Source organism: Triticum aestivum, chromosome 1A (assembly GCF_018294505.1).
Source record: "Triticum aestivum cultivar Chinese Spring chromosome 1A, IWGSC CS RefSeq v2.1, whole genome shotgun sequence".
Lineage (NCBI taxonomy): Eukaryota > Viridiplantae > Streptophyta > Magnoliopsida > Poales > Poaceae > Triticum > Triticum aestivum.
Window position 1 is genome coordinate 550483597 of NC_057794.1, and position 11846 is coordinate 550495442.

At 45.1% G+C, this 11846-nt stretch overlaps 1 long non-coding RNA gene across 2 annotated transcripts; it reads right to left on the reverse strand.

The window, feature by feature from the left end:
- Positions 1–6245: 6245 nt before the first annotated feature.
- LOC123180559 (uncharacterized) lies at positions 6246–9201 on the reverse strand. Of its 2 annotated transcripts, XR_006491119.1 has the most exons (5): positions 8945–9201; positions 7722–7808; positions 7518–7634; positions 6941–7007; positions 6246–6510 (listed from the first exon to the last, which is right to left on the reverse strand). It is a non-coding gene; the product is annotated as an uncharacterized lncRNA (long non-coding RNA). The 2 variants fall into 2 exon arrangements; XR_006491118.1 differs by lacking the exon at positions 6246–6510 and having other exon boundaries at positions 6629–7007.
- Between the last annotated feature and the right edge of the window lie 2645 nt (positions 9202–11846).

Sequence of the window (11846 nt, forward strand, 5' to 3'; positions counted from 1 at the left end):
TACATAATGAGGATCTTTGGGACATTCTAAAAAAAGTTCACGCATTACAAAAAATGTTTGTGATTTCAAAAAGATTATTACACAGTGGCTAAACAATTGAGTGATTTAAAAAAATGTTTTTTTATCGTCCAACCAAATGTTCAACATGTATTTTAAAGAAATTAACGTATATTCAAAAAAATTAAACATGTAATTGAAAAAAATTCAAACAAATATTCCAAAAAAGGTTCAACATGTATCAAAAAAATGTTCCACGTGCATTTGAAAAATTATCAACATATATTTGAAAAATATTTATCACTTATTTTATAAATGTTCCAGGTGTATCTGAAAAATGTTTCACATGTATTAGAAAATGGTCAACCTGTATTCAAAAAATATTAAAGGTTCATTTAATCTTTTTAATGTATTCAACAAAATTTTCAATGTTCAAAAACAGTTCAATGTTTTTCATAAAGTTATACAGAGGTATATGAAAAATGTAAAGGTTATACTAAAAAAGTGGACATGTACATGCAAATAAAAGAAAAAAAGGAAAAGGAAACCTAAAAATAAAGAAGTCTTAAGAAAAATCGGCAAAAACGTAAAGAAAAAGACAGAAAAAATAAAAAGAAAAGAAAGATGTGGAACCACCCTAACAACACACTAGCCAAAACCAGTGGAAAGTTCCATGAATCAGTATTCAGGACATCCACGTGAAACACTTCATTGGGCCAGCCCAATTGGATGACGAAATAGATTGTGCTATTGGCGAGGTGGAGCTATCTCTCGCTGCATGACTTGCGACGTTCTAAGCGTGGAACATGATTTTCCAGCTTTTCCCAAGGACACAGCCGTGCAAGCGACCATGGTCACATGCAGCAGATCCTACACCCACAACACCTTGAAGACAACAACATAACAAAGGAGGTTCAAAAGGGGTCCTTACGGCTTGCAACAACGTGGCTACTTTGACTACTGACTTTACGGTCACTAGTTCTAGGCCCGTCACATTCATTGGACACAATGTTGCATGTGATTGTAAAAGTACAGTGAAAGATGATGCGATGGGACAGATGGGAATTATGAAGCAATCGCGAGGGGGATTATTGCTATAAAGTCTGAGTTTGCATCAGGTGTATAGGGCCGAATTACATTTTTTGTTATCAAAGTACATTGCAAGCGTATCATTCCAAAAAATAATTGTTATTGCCTATCTTTCTATCTATGTAAAATTTGACATGCAACCAATACAAATTTTCAAAAGCCCGTGGCAACGCACGGGCGGTCTACTAGTTGCTATAAAGTTTGAGTTTGCAATGTGCAATTTTAGTCATGAAGATAGGAAGAGTAATTATGAGCTCATAATTCATCTAAGTTTTGTTTATCTCTAGATGTAGGCCGCCATATCTAGCTTGGCGTCCCTCACGATATTGTAGTGATGCCCTTGAAAATAGTTGTTGAATAAAGTGAAGTGAGGATCTCTCCCGACAAAAAGGAAACAACATGTGTTTAAGACGTATGTTGCGTGTGTTTTTTCTCTTGTTCGGTATGTAGTAAGATTTCTTCCGTTTTGGCTTTAGTGCTATGGTGACATTGCTCAAATGTTGTGTCGAATAAAAGTCATATGGCTCCAATCTCGTCTCGGTAGCACTTGGTCTGGTGCTGCCAAAGAGCTCGTGAGTTTTTGTCTTCACCAATCTTATTGGAAGACGGGTTGGTGCTTGTTGTTGTACTTTGGCATGGCTCTGTTGCATAGTTGGTGACAATCTCATCTTATCTTATTCAAGATCCCTTTTGTTCTACCCTTTGCGAGTATGGTAGTCGTGTTTGTCTAGCGATACTGGCACGACTGTTCACCTAGCTAGATCGCCTTTGCAGACTGCTAATCTCTGTTGTGCACCTTGTCCTACTTTTGCGGTGGCGATTCAACAAGGTTTGCTCCTCAATAGGTCGCTGGTGGTACTTTCTCCAAGTTGTCTATTGTTCTGTGTGAGTTATTCTCATTGTATCCAATAATCTTTTTATGTTATAGCATAAGCCAAATTTGATTACAAAAAACTTTTTTGGGTGATTATGAAAAACTTGTCTGGGTGTGTTTCAAAGATATTTCCTCCGTCTCATAATGTAAGACGTTTTTCACGAAGGAAGGACAAACTTGGCAACCAGAGAAGTTACGTAAATGTAGTACATTTTACTACATTTGTTTAGAGAGGGAGTAGTTACCGCGTGTAAAAGTCAAGGAAATGGACCGTGTAGCTTTGTTTGACCACCAGAGATAAAAATGGGAGAGCGTACTGCATGGGTGGTCCATAGAGATAAACCGGAGGGAATGGGCCATGGCGACTGCAACTTGGCAGCTTCTAATTACCACGTATCCGTGGAGTATGACTACGGCGATCTCGGACAACGGAGCCGGAGACTGGGCGAAATTACCACGCCAGTTCGCCGGACAATCTGTCGGTGTTTGGCCCCGGGCCTCTGCCTCTGCTGTAGCCTGTACAGCACGACCTGCCTCTGAGTTTCAGACTGCCATACCAGAAGCCCAGTACATTATACTGGAGGAAGAATGAGCTACCGGTTTCCTCACCATGCATACGTACTACTCCCTTCGTTCCTAAATATTTCTCTTTCTAGAGATTTCAACAAATAACTGCATGCGGAGCAACATGAGTGAAACTACACTCTAAAATATGTCTATATACATCCGTATGTGGTAGTATATTTAAATTTTTTAAAAAGACAAATATTTAGAAACCGAGGGAGTATATTCCCCACGACCTGCCACGCGACCATCCATGCATGTGATCGATCCACGAAGCGCGTGCGTCTGTATGTATATTCTCTTTGTTCAGACGGAAAGTACTCCCTCCCTCGTCGCCCCAACATACGCCAAACCTCTGACACTGCAACTTGTGTACTATAGTCATACACTGCTTGCACGCTGCGGCGATCGCGTGAAGAATCAGCGGCACGTTGCCGGACGGAGATCGAGTTGAAACGGTCGTGCCGCACTCATATTTCTGATCTAATCTTATATGTAGACTTGTCACCACCCCACAGTGCCCGAGGTCAAGAGATCAACTACAGGCAACATGGAGTACATTTGCTCTATGGACTTGTCACCACTCGCCACACAATGCCCGGGGTCAAGAGATCAGCTGGAATCAGCAGCGCAAAATGGGGGCGCAATTGGCCAAGTTGAACTTGCGAAGAGCCAAGAGCCAACCAACTCTGGACCGACTCACACTCAAGTCGAAGCTACTCCAACTCAACGGCACTGGTAGTTCATGTATATCTTGCTGGGAGTTGTGTGGTGTTTACTCCAACTATAATGATGTGACCAGCACCAGCACCAGCAGCCCGGCTGCAGGCATGCATACTGACTTAACTTGCGTATACAGTTCGTGTCGGTATCAAAGCTACGACACTGCAAACTAATTAAACTTTCACCAACGTTTTCTCTAGTTTGTCAAGGGACTCGCCGGAGCTGCACAAGTAGACCTACTTCGCCGCCTGCTCCGCACGAATGCGGCGCCACTTCTCGGCCTTCTCGTTGGCGGCGCGGTTGTCGATGACCGCCTGCCGCCACTTGAGGGCCTCCAGCTCCTCGGCGTGGCGCCGGCGCTCCTCCTCCTCGCGCATGCTCCGCTCGGCGATGGCGGCGGCGACGGCGTCGAAGTCCGCGACGTAGTCCTCGGGGCCGACGACTTCGCGGCGGCCGATCGGAGCGGGATTCTCGGGCTCCTCCTTCACCAGGACGAAGGCGAACGGCGCCGGTGGCTCCGGCTCCTCCTCATCGTCCGGCCACTCCCTCCTCATGGGGAGGAAGCCTGCGCCGGAGGACGAGGAGGATCCGGCGTAGGACCTCGCGGAGGAGAAGGACGCGCGTCGGCCGTACTCCTCCGTCTCGCGGCGGTTGTTGCTCGCCGGCGGCGACATCCCGTGCTTAGTCCACCTCCGGGCGCCGCGCTTCCTCGCGCCGTACGACCGGACGCGCCGCTCGCGCTCCGGGTCGCGCTCACGGTCGGATCTGCTGCTGGAGCCGCGTCCGGAGCTCCACATGCGTCCCCACATGGCGGCTGGAGGCGGGGCGGGTGGTCGCCGGTGGCGAGAAATTGGTAAAAAAGAAAGGGGAATCGGGTGGCTCGCGGCGGCGAAGGGATAGGGTTTGGACCCGCAAAAGGATCGCGGAACCGCAGTTATACTGCTTGTGTCGTGCGGTTTGCGGGCTGCCGCAAAAAATATTGCGAGCCGGGCGAGTATGTAGGCTTTGTTCTGATCGAAAAATTAAGCCGAGCTAGCATACTCACCGAAATTTTTGCGGACCAGGCGTTTTGCGGGGTATGCTAGAGTTGCTCTCACGCCAGCAGCCAGGCAAGATAGAGCCAGAGCACATGCCGTGGTCGATTAGCCTCCATTCAAATGCCCAAACAAGTGGAGTGGGTGCGTTGCGGCGCCGTGAGTTTATCACATGCCAAAGTCAAACTAGCTAGCTAACGTCGACGAAGACCTAGAGTTTGTCACGTCCACATGCATTTGACGATATCAAATTAATTGTGTTCGCAGTCATGCTACTGTGTGCATATCGCTCACTGGTTATTGGCCAGTTGGGATTATTAGTTACCTGTGCATCAGGTTCCAAATTTGAACGAAATTTTGACTAGTCTAGTGGGTACAAAATATCTGTGATCTCGGCGACTCAGTGTGTATGGTTATTTATGTTAAAACCAACAATAGAAAAAGTTTTAGTGTCAAACTTTGGACTATGCTTAAACTGTTTCCAAACCAATTTTAAAAGAGCAAAAAATGTAAATAAATGAATTTTGGTATATCTATTCCCAAAGAATATATCTGAAACTTTGATTTTAAACCTTGCATGCATGCATGATGAGAGCGGTATCATCAAGCTAGTTAGACCATCTTCCCTCAAAAATAAAAAGCTACTTAGACCATCAATTAATCCTCACCTGCAAAAAAAAAAAATTAATCCTCAGAAAAAAAGAGTTGGAATTATCTATAGTACATTAACCGAGCTTAATTATCTCAGACCCCCATGCATATGCGCCCATTTACTTTTGCCGACTAGACAATTGCCCGTGCGTTGCCACGGGTTACAAAATATTCTAGTATAAGCCCATGATTTAATTGCCCATATTAATATGATTTGTGTAAATAAATGGTACCAAATATTGTCTGTGATTTAACTACACAAATATATTTTTTATTTTCTTTTGTAATCCCTTGTTTCTTATATAAAATAGAACATTAATTTATTTGGCAAGTCAATAAAATATGAATAATCAAGGTGGTTATCAAAGGAATGATGTTCAGAACAAATATGGAATATAGGACAAAGGTCTCTGTTGACAGAAAAAGGAACAATACTTATTTTCAAAGTAGTAGAGAGAGATAGAGATAAAGATTTGTTAAGATAACACAACTACTAGGAGTGACGAATAAAATTAGTTACCATTTATATAGAACATATACATGCATGATCAGCGCAACATCATCAAGCTAGTTTGACCATCGGTTTGGAATTATGTATATGCAGTACTAATAAACCAAGCTTGTCCATCTCAAAAAGCTAAAACTATCAAGCTTATCTGGAGCCACCTTGCATATGCGCATATATTGGGAGTGGCTTGTTGCGCCCATTTATTTTGCTGTTCTCGTAAAGACAACGCAAAAATGGAGCTAATAAATTCCAACTGCCCGTTCATGCATGTGTGGAGCTTATCCGCAACTATGGATAAAAAGTAAAATTGTTGATAACATTTTCAACACAAGAATTCCCTATATATGGGGGGCTGGACTACAATAGAATCTGAGCATCCAGTGCAAAAATAGAAAAACCATCTTGGACCACTGGATTGAAGATGAATGATACAGATTTAGGTGGAGGGATCTGAACCACTTAATGTACGTTTCACAGAAAACCCCTTGTCAATAGTTACATATGAAACAACACATTTGCAGTATAGACCTTGAATCTTCATGAAAATCGAGCCTTTTCAGCTATACACGTGTTGATGCCCATCTCCTCTTAGTTTGATACAAAATATTTATAAATATTTACTTCATGAAATTCATACACATTTAAGTGTCTATTTTGTCCTTTGAGACATCACTAATTTTTCAAGAGAATTGGACAGCTTGGTTACTAAAAAGCGTCTATATGTATCACAAATATTTCAGCACAAGGGAGAACTAAGCCATCCCATATACATATACACGTCAAATGGAAGTATCCGAGTGCATGAGCAAGTTAAGGACCGAAATAGTATTTGAGCACATGAGAACTTAACACAAGAGACATATACATAGATCATTTTTAGTACATGGCCGGCAGGACCAAGTGTTAAGGACTGAAATTATCGCTGCCCAACAAGCATCTCGATAGTACATGAGAGAAATATCTATCAGTTTGCCTCCTGTTTTAGTGCTTCCTGGTAATCGAGCTTCATCTGCTGTAAGAGATGACAACCTCCATGGACTCCTATACCTCTATCAGTTCAATCTACCTAGCTAAGAACACGAAATAAATAGGTTTCAGTTAGAAACAACTACTCCCTCTGTAAACTAATATAAGAGCGTTTAGATCATTATTTTAGTATTCTAAACGCTCTTATATTAGTTTACGGAGGGAGTACGAAATAGCAGGAGATGTCTAACAGAGACAATACAAATATTTGTTGCCTCATATTCATTATTCCATTACAGATTATGTTAGAAAACGAACAACATTAAAACTCTTTTTTGGCAAGAGATCAGCATAACACGCATATGTTTATACCACTGAATGGACGTTATCTGCTTGCATAAAAACTAGCCCATAAAAGTTTCATAGTGGTGAAGGTTAGAGAGTGTTACAATTACAAATTTGACTATACCCATATCATAAGGACTTGGACATGGTTACAAACATATTGGGCATGCACAAAATAAATCTTGGTACCTTCAGAAAATAGGAACATAGGCTCCAGTTTCACGCGAGGTTAAAGCTTGCACGAGCATGCATAGACCTATGATCAACATATTACAATTTCAAGGATTAATTAAAAGCATAAATGAGAACGACAAACAAGTGGCATCGAGCAATTTAAAGGGAGTTTAAAGGGGAGTTTTATGACTGCCCTGCAGATGCAGATTATATTCAAATTCGATAGCTGTAAGCAAAGAATTTGGTATGCATTATATTATACCTTGTAATAAAAATAAAACTACCAACATCACAGGAAAAATATAAATGAACAAGATGGCAGATTGACTCATGTCATGGAAGAATGACTGGTAACACTGTGGCTTATACAAAGAACACTGTAACACAAATTGTAAGTTTAATACCATGGACCATGTGTTCCAATCATGATACCATATAGATCTGAAATACTACATGCTATTTACTTGTGAGATCTCATTTTTCTGTCACATCTAGTACTCTAATATATTTCGAAGCAAACTAAAATTCAACTAATATTAGCCAGATGCAATGCACATTCAACAGAATTGTAGGTTGTGAGCAGTATAGATACCTCTTGAGAAAATGATTGTTTCTTTTTTGGAGTACTGAAATCATCGATGAGAAGCATGGGGGAATTGATCTGTGCAAACGAGGTAGCATCACTAAAATCTTGATTTTGATTCCACAGCTACAAACAATTATTTCGCAAACATCATACAAGGGATTAACAGAATGTCAGGTACATCAACATCCTTTCTTAGACCGGTGTTCTCACCTGATAGTGCTGGTGCACATGCTGTGATCATTGTAGCCCCGGGCTCTCCTAAAGGCGGCATGCGCTACTCCCCTCCACTACTGGATCCTGAGATGAGAATTGCAAAGTCAGAGATGATATCATCTTTTCCAGGTCAAACATTAGGCACAAAGGTCAAATAAAGAACACAACAGCTGCATATATGATTTATGAAGAAATTCATGGCGCACAGATCTTACTTGTCAGTCCTGGCATGCTAATGTTGACATTTTTACTTGGCACTGCTCTCAAGGTTTGCACTTACAATTAAAATGGATGAATTACCATCCATCAGCTTTAATACTTTGAGAGCTAGTTCATTTGTCGCAGCTTACTTTTACATATAACTGGAATTGGGAAAACATTGTTGTTGCTCGGCGGCCTACTTAGTGCCACCGATTCTGTTGTTGTGGTTACACATCTAAAAGAGCCTGGATCAAGTCAAAAAGCATTGTGGTTGTTTCGCGGTACCTCCCACTGCAATATTGCTTGTGATGTTTTACCGGTAATCTGAGGCAGGCTCCATATATGCATGTAGCAAAGTACGTACTTGATGCAGATTTGAAGAGACCTTCATAGTTTTCATCTTAAAGATAAGAACATGCTATTAATAGAAAATGCTGAAGTTACATGAATCCAAATTTTGATATGCTGACAAATGGAGCAATTTCAATTTTTTTTGCTTAGTAGAATCAATTTACTTTTTTTCCAACTTGTCAAGCTGTTGACTCTGCGTCAATAAAATGGACCAATTTCAAATTTTCTGCCTATAGTAGAATAATTTACTTTCTTTCCAGCATGATTTGCTTGTCAAGCTGTTTCTGAACCAAGATATTCAGGTGTTGAGACTAAAGCAGCAACTAAAATGAACTTTCTCGCACAACAGCAATAGAGTATATTCATCACTAATGGCATGTTTGTGCAAACTGTAATGTTAATTGATGATTCACAATAATTAGGCATAGCCATTAATTAACATATTATAGGAAAATTAAAAAAATATTATAGGCATATCCTTGAGCGGTCCAGAGTCTAGAACCGTAGCAATACACCATCAAATCTTCCAAACTAGAGTACCAAACACCTATAACAGTACCAATACACCATCAAATTGAAGTTATTAAAATACAATCATTCACTAAGAAAATTCGACATGAACAAAAGAATTGAACTAGAGAGAGGGAAAGGGAGAGGAGGCGACGAACCTAGAGCTATCAGACCTTCAGAAGGGAGGCTGCGACGAGGACAATGTGGGGCGGAGGTTTGCGGCTGACGAACTCCGACCTGGTCCGCATCAAACTGGGTCGCCAGCCACACAACGGGAAGGAACCATTGAGAGATCCAGAGGAGGGAGTACTCGACTAGCTTGGAGAAGGGGATCTGGGCCGCCACCGCCGCCGTCGCCGCCCTCTGGAAAAATCGGTTCGTGCGCTGCCTTAGGCCATGGGATTTGGGTACGAACGAGAAGGGGCATCGGGACCAAATTCGCTTTTGGGGACGGTCTTTTCTGCAACTTTTGCGCACACAACGCCCCACCTGAATCCGGGCCATCAATCTTCCATCCAATGGTACAGATCCATTTTTTCTATTTTTGCATCATAGACTCAGATTCTATACTAGTTACTCCCGTATATGGGTCGTTACTCCCCGTGGATGCACACAAGATACGTATGGTAAGAAACAACATACGGTAAAGAACAAATTCACCTGCTGATAGCATGCACTGAGAGAGGGACATGCGAATAATAAGGGCATCTCCAGCTGCGCCCTCAGGAAGGCCTCCCTAGGCGACTTTTTCGCGCCGGCGCCGAAAAAACGGCCCAGTCGCGCCCCCACGAGCCCGATTTTCGCCGGCCTGGGCCGAAAACAGCGCCGGCGGACCCAGGCCGAACCCGGCGTGCTGGGGGACGCCCGGGGGCGCCGGGGCGAGCTGTTTTGGCGCAAAAAATCCACGGGCCAGCCGCGTCTTTTACACGGGTCCTCGTCTTCCCCCAATGGCCTCGGTTCCCGCGGGGAATCAATGCCAAGGCTGCCGCCGGTCAGCCTTGCCATTGATTCCTCACGGGACGTCGCGCCGACGCCTCCCCTCCCTCCCACGCGTACACACGGGCGCGGGGCGGCTATATAGCCGGTGGCCTCACTCGCCTGTGCCCACACCAGCCCCGCCCCTCACCGCCGCCCAGCCCCTCCCTCTCCCTACCTCTCCCAAGCGCCGTCGCCCAGCCCCTCCCTCTACCTCTCTACCTCTCCCGAGCCCGTCGCCATGGCAGAACGCTTCCCTGGAGACGAGGCGGCGGCCAACAGCTTCGGCCGCCGTTCGCTCCGTGAACAGGAGTCCTGGCTCCTGTTCCAGGCGAACATCCCGGCGCCGCTGGACATGCGCGTCGGGCCGGCGAGGGTGGCCGCCCCGACGCAGCACCGACGCGCCGGGCCATGGGCGCCAAGGAGGTTCGGGTCCTCCTCCTCTTCTTCCTCCTCCCGATCTTCATCGCACTCCACAGGTACTCCGGCCCTGCTCGGCGTCAAGGCCGAGCCCGCGGCGGAGACGCCGCTCGGCCGGCGCACTCGCAGCGCCGGCATCGTCATCAACGAGGGCGGTCGGCGCGCCTACTCGTCGGCTCCTCCTCCGCGCTTCGTCAAGCCAAAGACGGAGCCGGGGCTCACGCCGGTGAAGACGGAGCCGGGGCTCGCGCCGGTGAAGAAGGAGCCGGCCGCGCCGGTGACGACGGAGCTCGATGACAACGATGCGGCCCTGGAATGGGCGCGCAGGGACTCCATATCGATGGAGAAGGAGCGCCTGGAGAAGGCGAAGGAGCGCCAGTGCGCCGCCCTGCTTCGCTTCGCGGAGCGTCGACGCGGTCGCGACGAAGGCGGAGTCGTCGTCATCTATGACAGCGACGACGACGACGACGATGCGCCGCCACCAGTCCACCATGGCGACGCCGGGCAGGGGTCCAGTAGGGGCGCCCGCGTCAAGGAGGAGAAGGCCGACGACGACGATGGCGGCGACGGCGGCGACTTCAGCCAGTTTTTTCTTTAGATTAGTTTATATATATGTGCTATGTAATGAAAATCCGCGAACTTCGCCGAAATGTGCCGAAATTTATCGTGTTTAAGCCGAACTTCGCCGAACTTCTTTTATTTTAAAACGTGCCTGGGCGCGGCCCTGGGGCCGGCGGCGGGGGACCAACTCGCCCTAGGCCCAATTTTTGCGCCGGCTCACCCTCAGGCGACGATTTTAGGCGCCCCCTAGGGGGCCAACGGCTGGAGATGCCCTAAGTGGACAGCAGAGCTGCATGAGCATCCAACCTGGTGAAAGATGACATAGAAAAACTTAGGGCATGTACAATGCATAGCCTTAAGGTGATGCCTCGCATGCCATGTAGGATCGGATATGACGTAAAGTAGGTTTGGATAGGGAAGCGGGATCCTCTTCAGGAGGTGGGTGCTTGAACAGAAAAAGTGTGGTCCGATGACAAAAGCTGAAAAGGTTGAGTGAAAATTAGAGATGCATGTGTACTAGACTGTTTATTTTTTATTTTTTTAATAAAGCCCACTAGTGATAGCTTGCATTGGAGAGAAAAAATTAATGTAAATGCCTCAAATTACATTTTTATGAGCGATCGTCATCGATCTGCCAACGTCGGAAAGAAAAGCACGCCCCATACATGTCCTTTGATCTTTAGACGAACATGTTACCCGTCTTAATCATATCTATATCTTTCTTTCTATCGAACAAGAGCGGCCTTTCCACAATCAAGCTAGGTAATGCGTATGATGCAAAGTGCCACATCGGTTGGATAAACCCCCTCACACGTCGGATCGTCGAATCTCCAATCAAGTACAGGGTTAGTGGATGCTTGCGTACGCACCCACGTGCACATGTGAGATAAATGTACCCAATGGATATATTCATACATATATATATACCATATCTATTTATCGGATGACTTGTAACAGCCCGTGGATGTGTAAGCAGGCACTCAAGTGCGTAATCTCCGGTGCCCTTTCAGATGATGATACAATCAGCTGGTGATATATTCCATCATGCATGCATCCGTCCATAATAAACTATGTAAAGATGGATCGATGAGCATAAATAGGAAC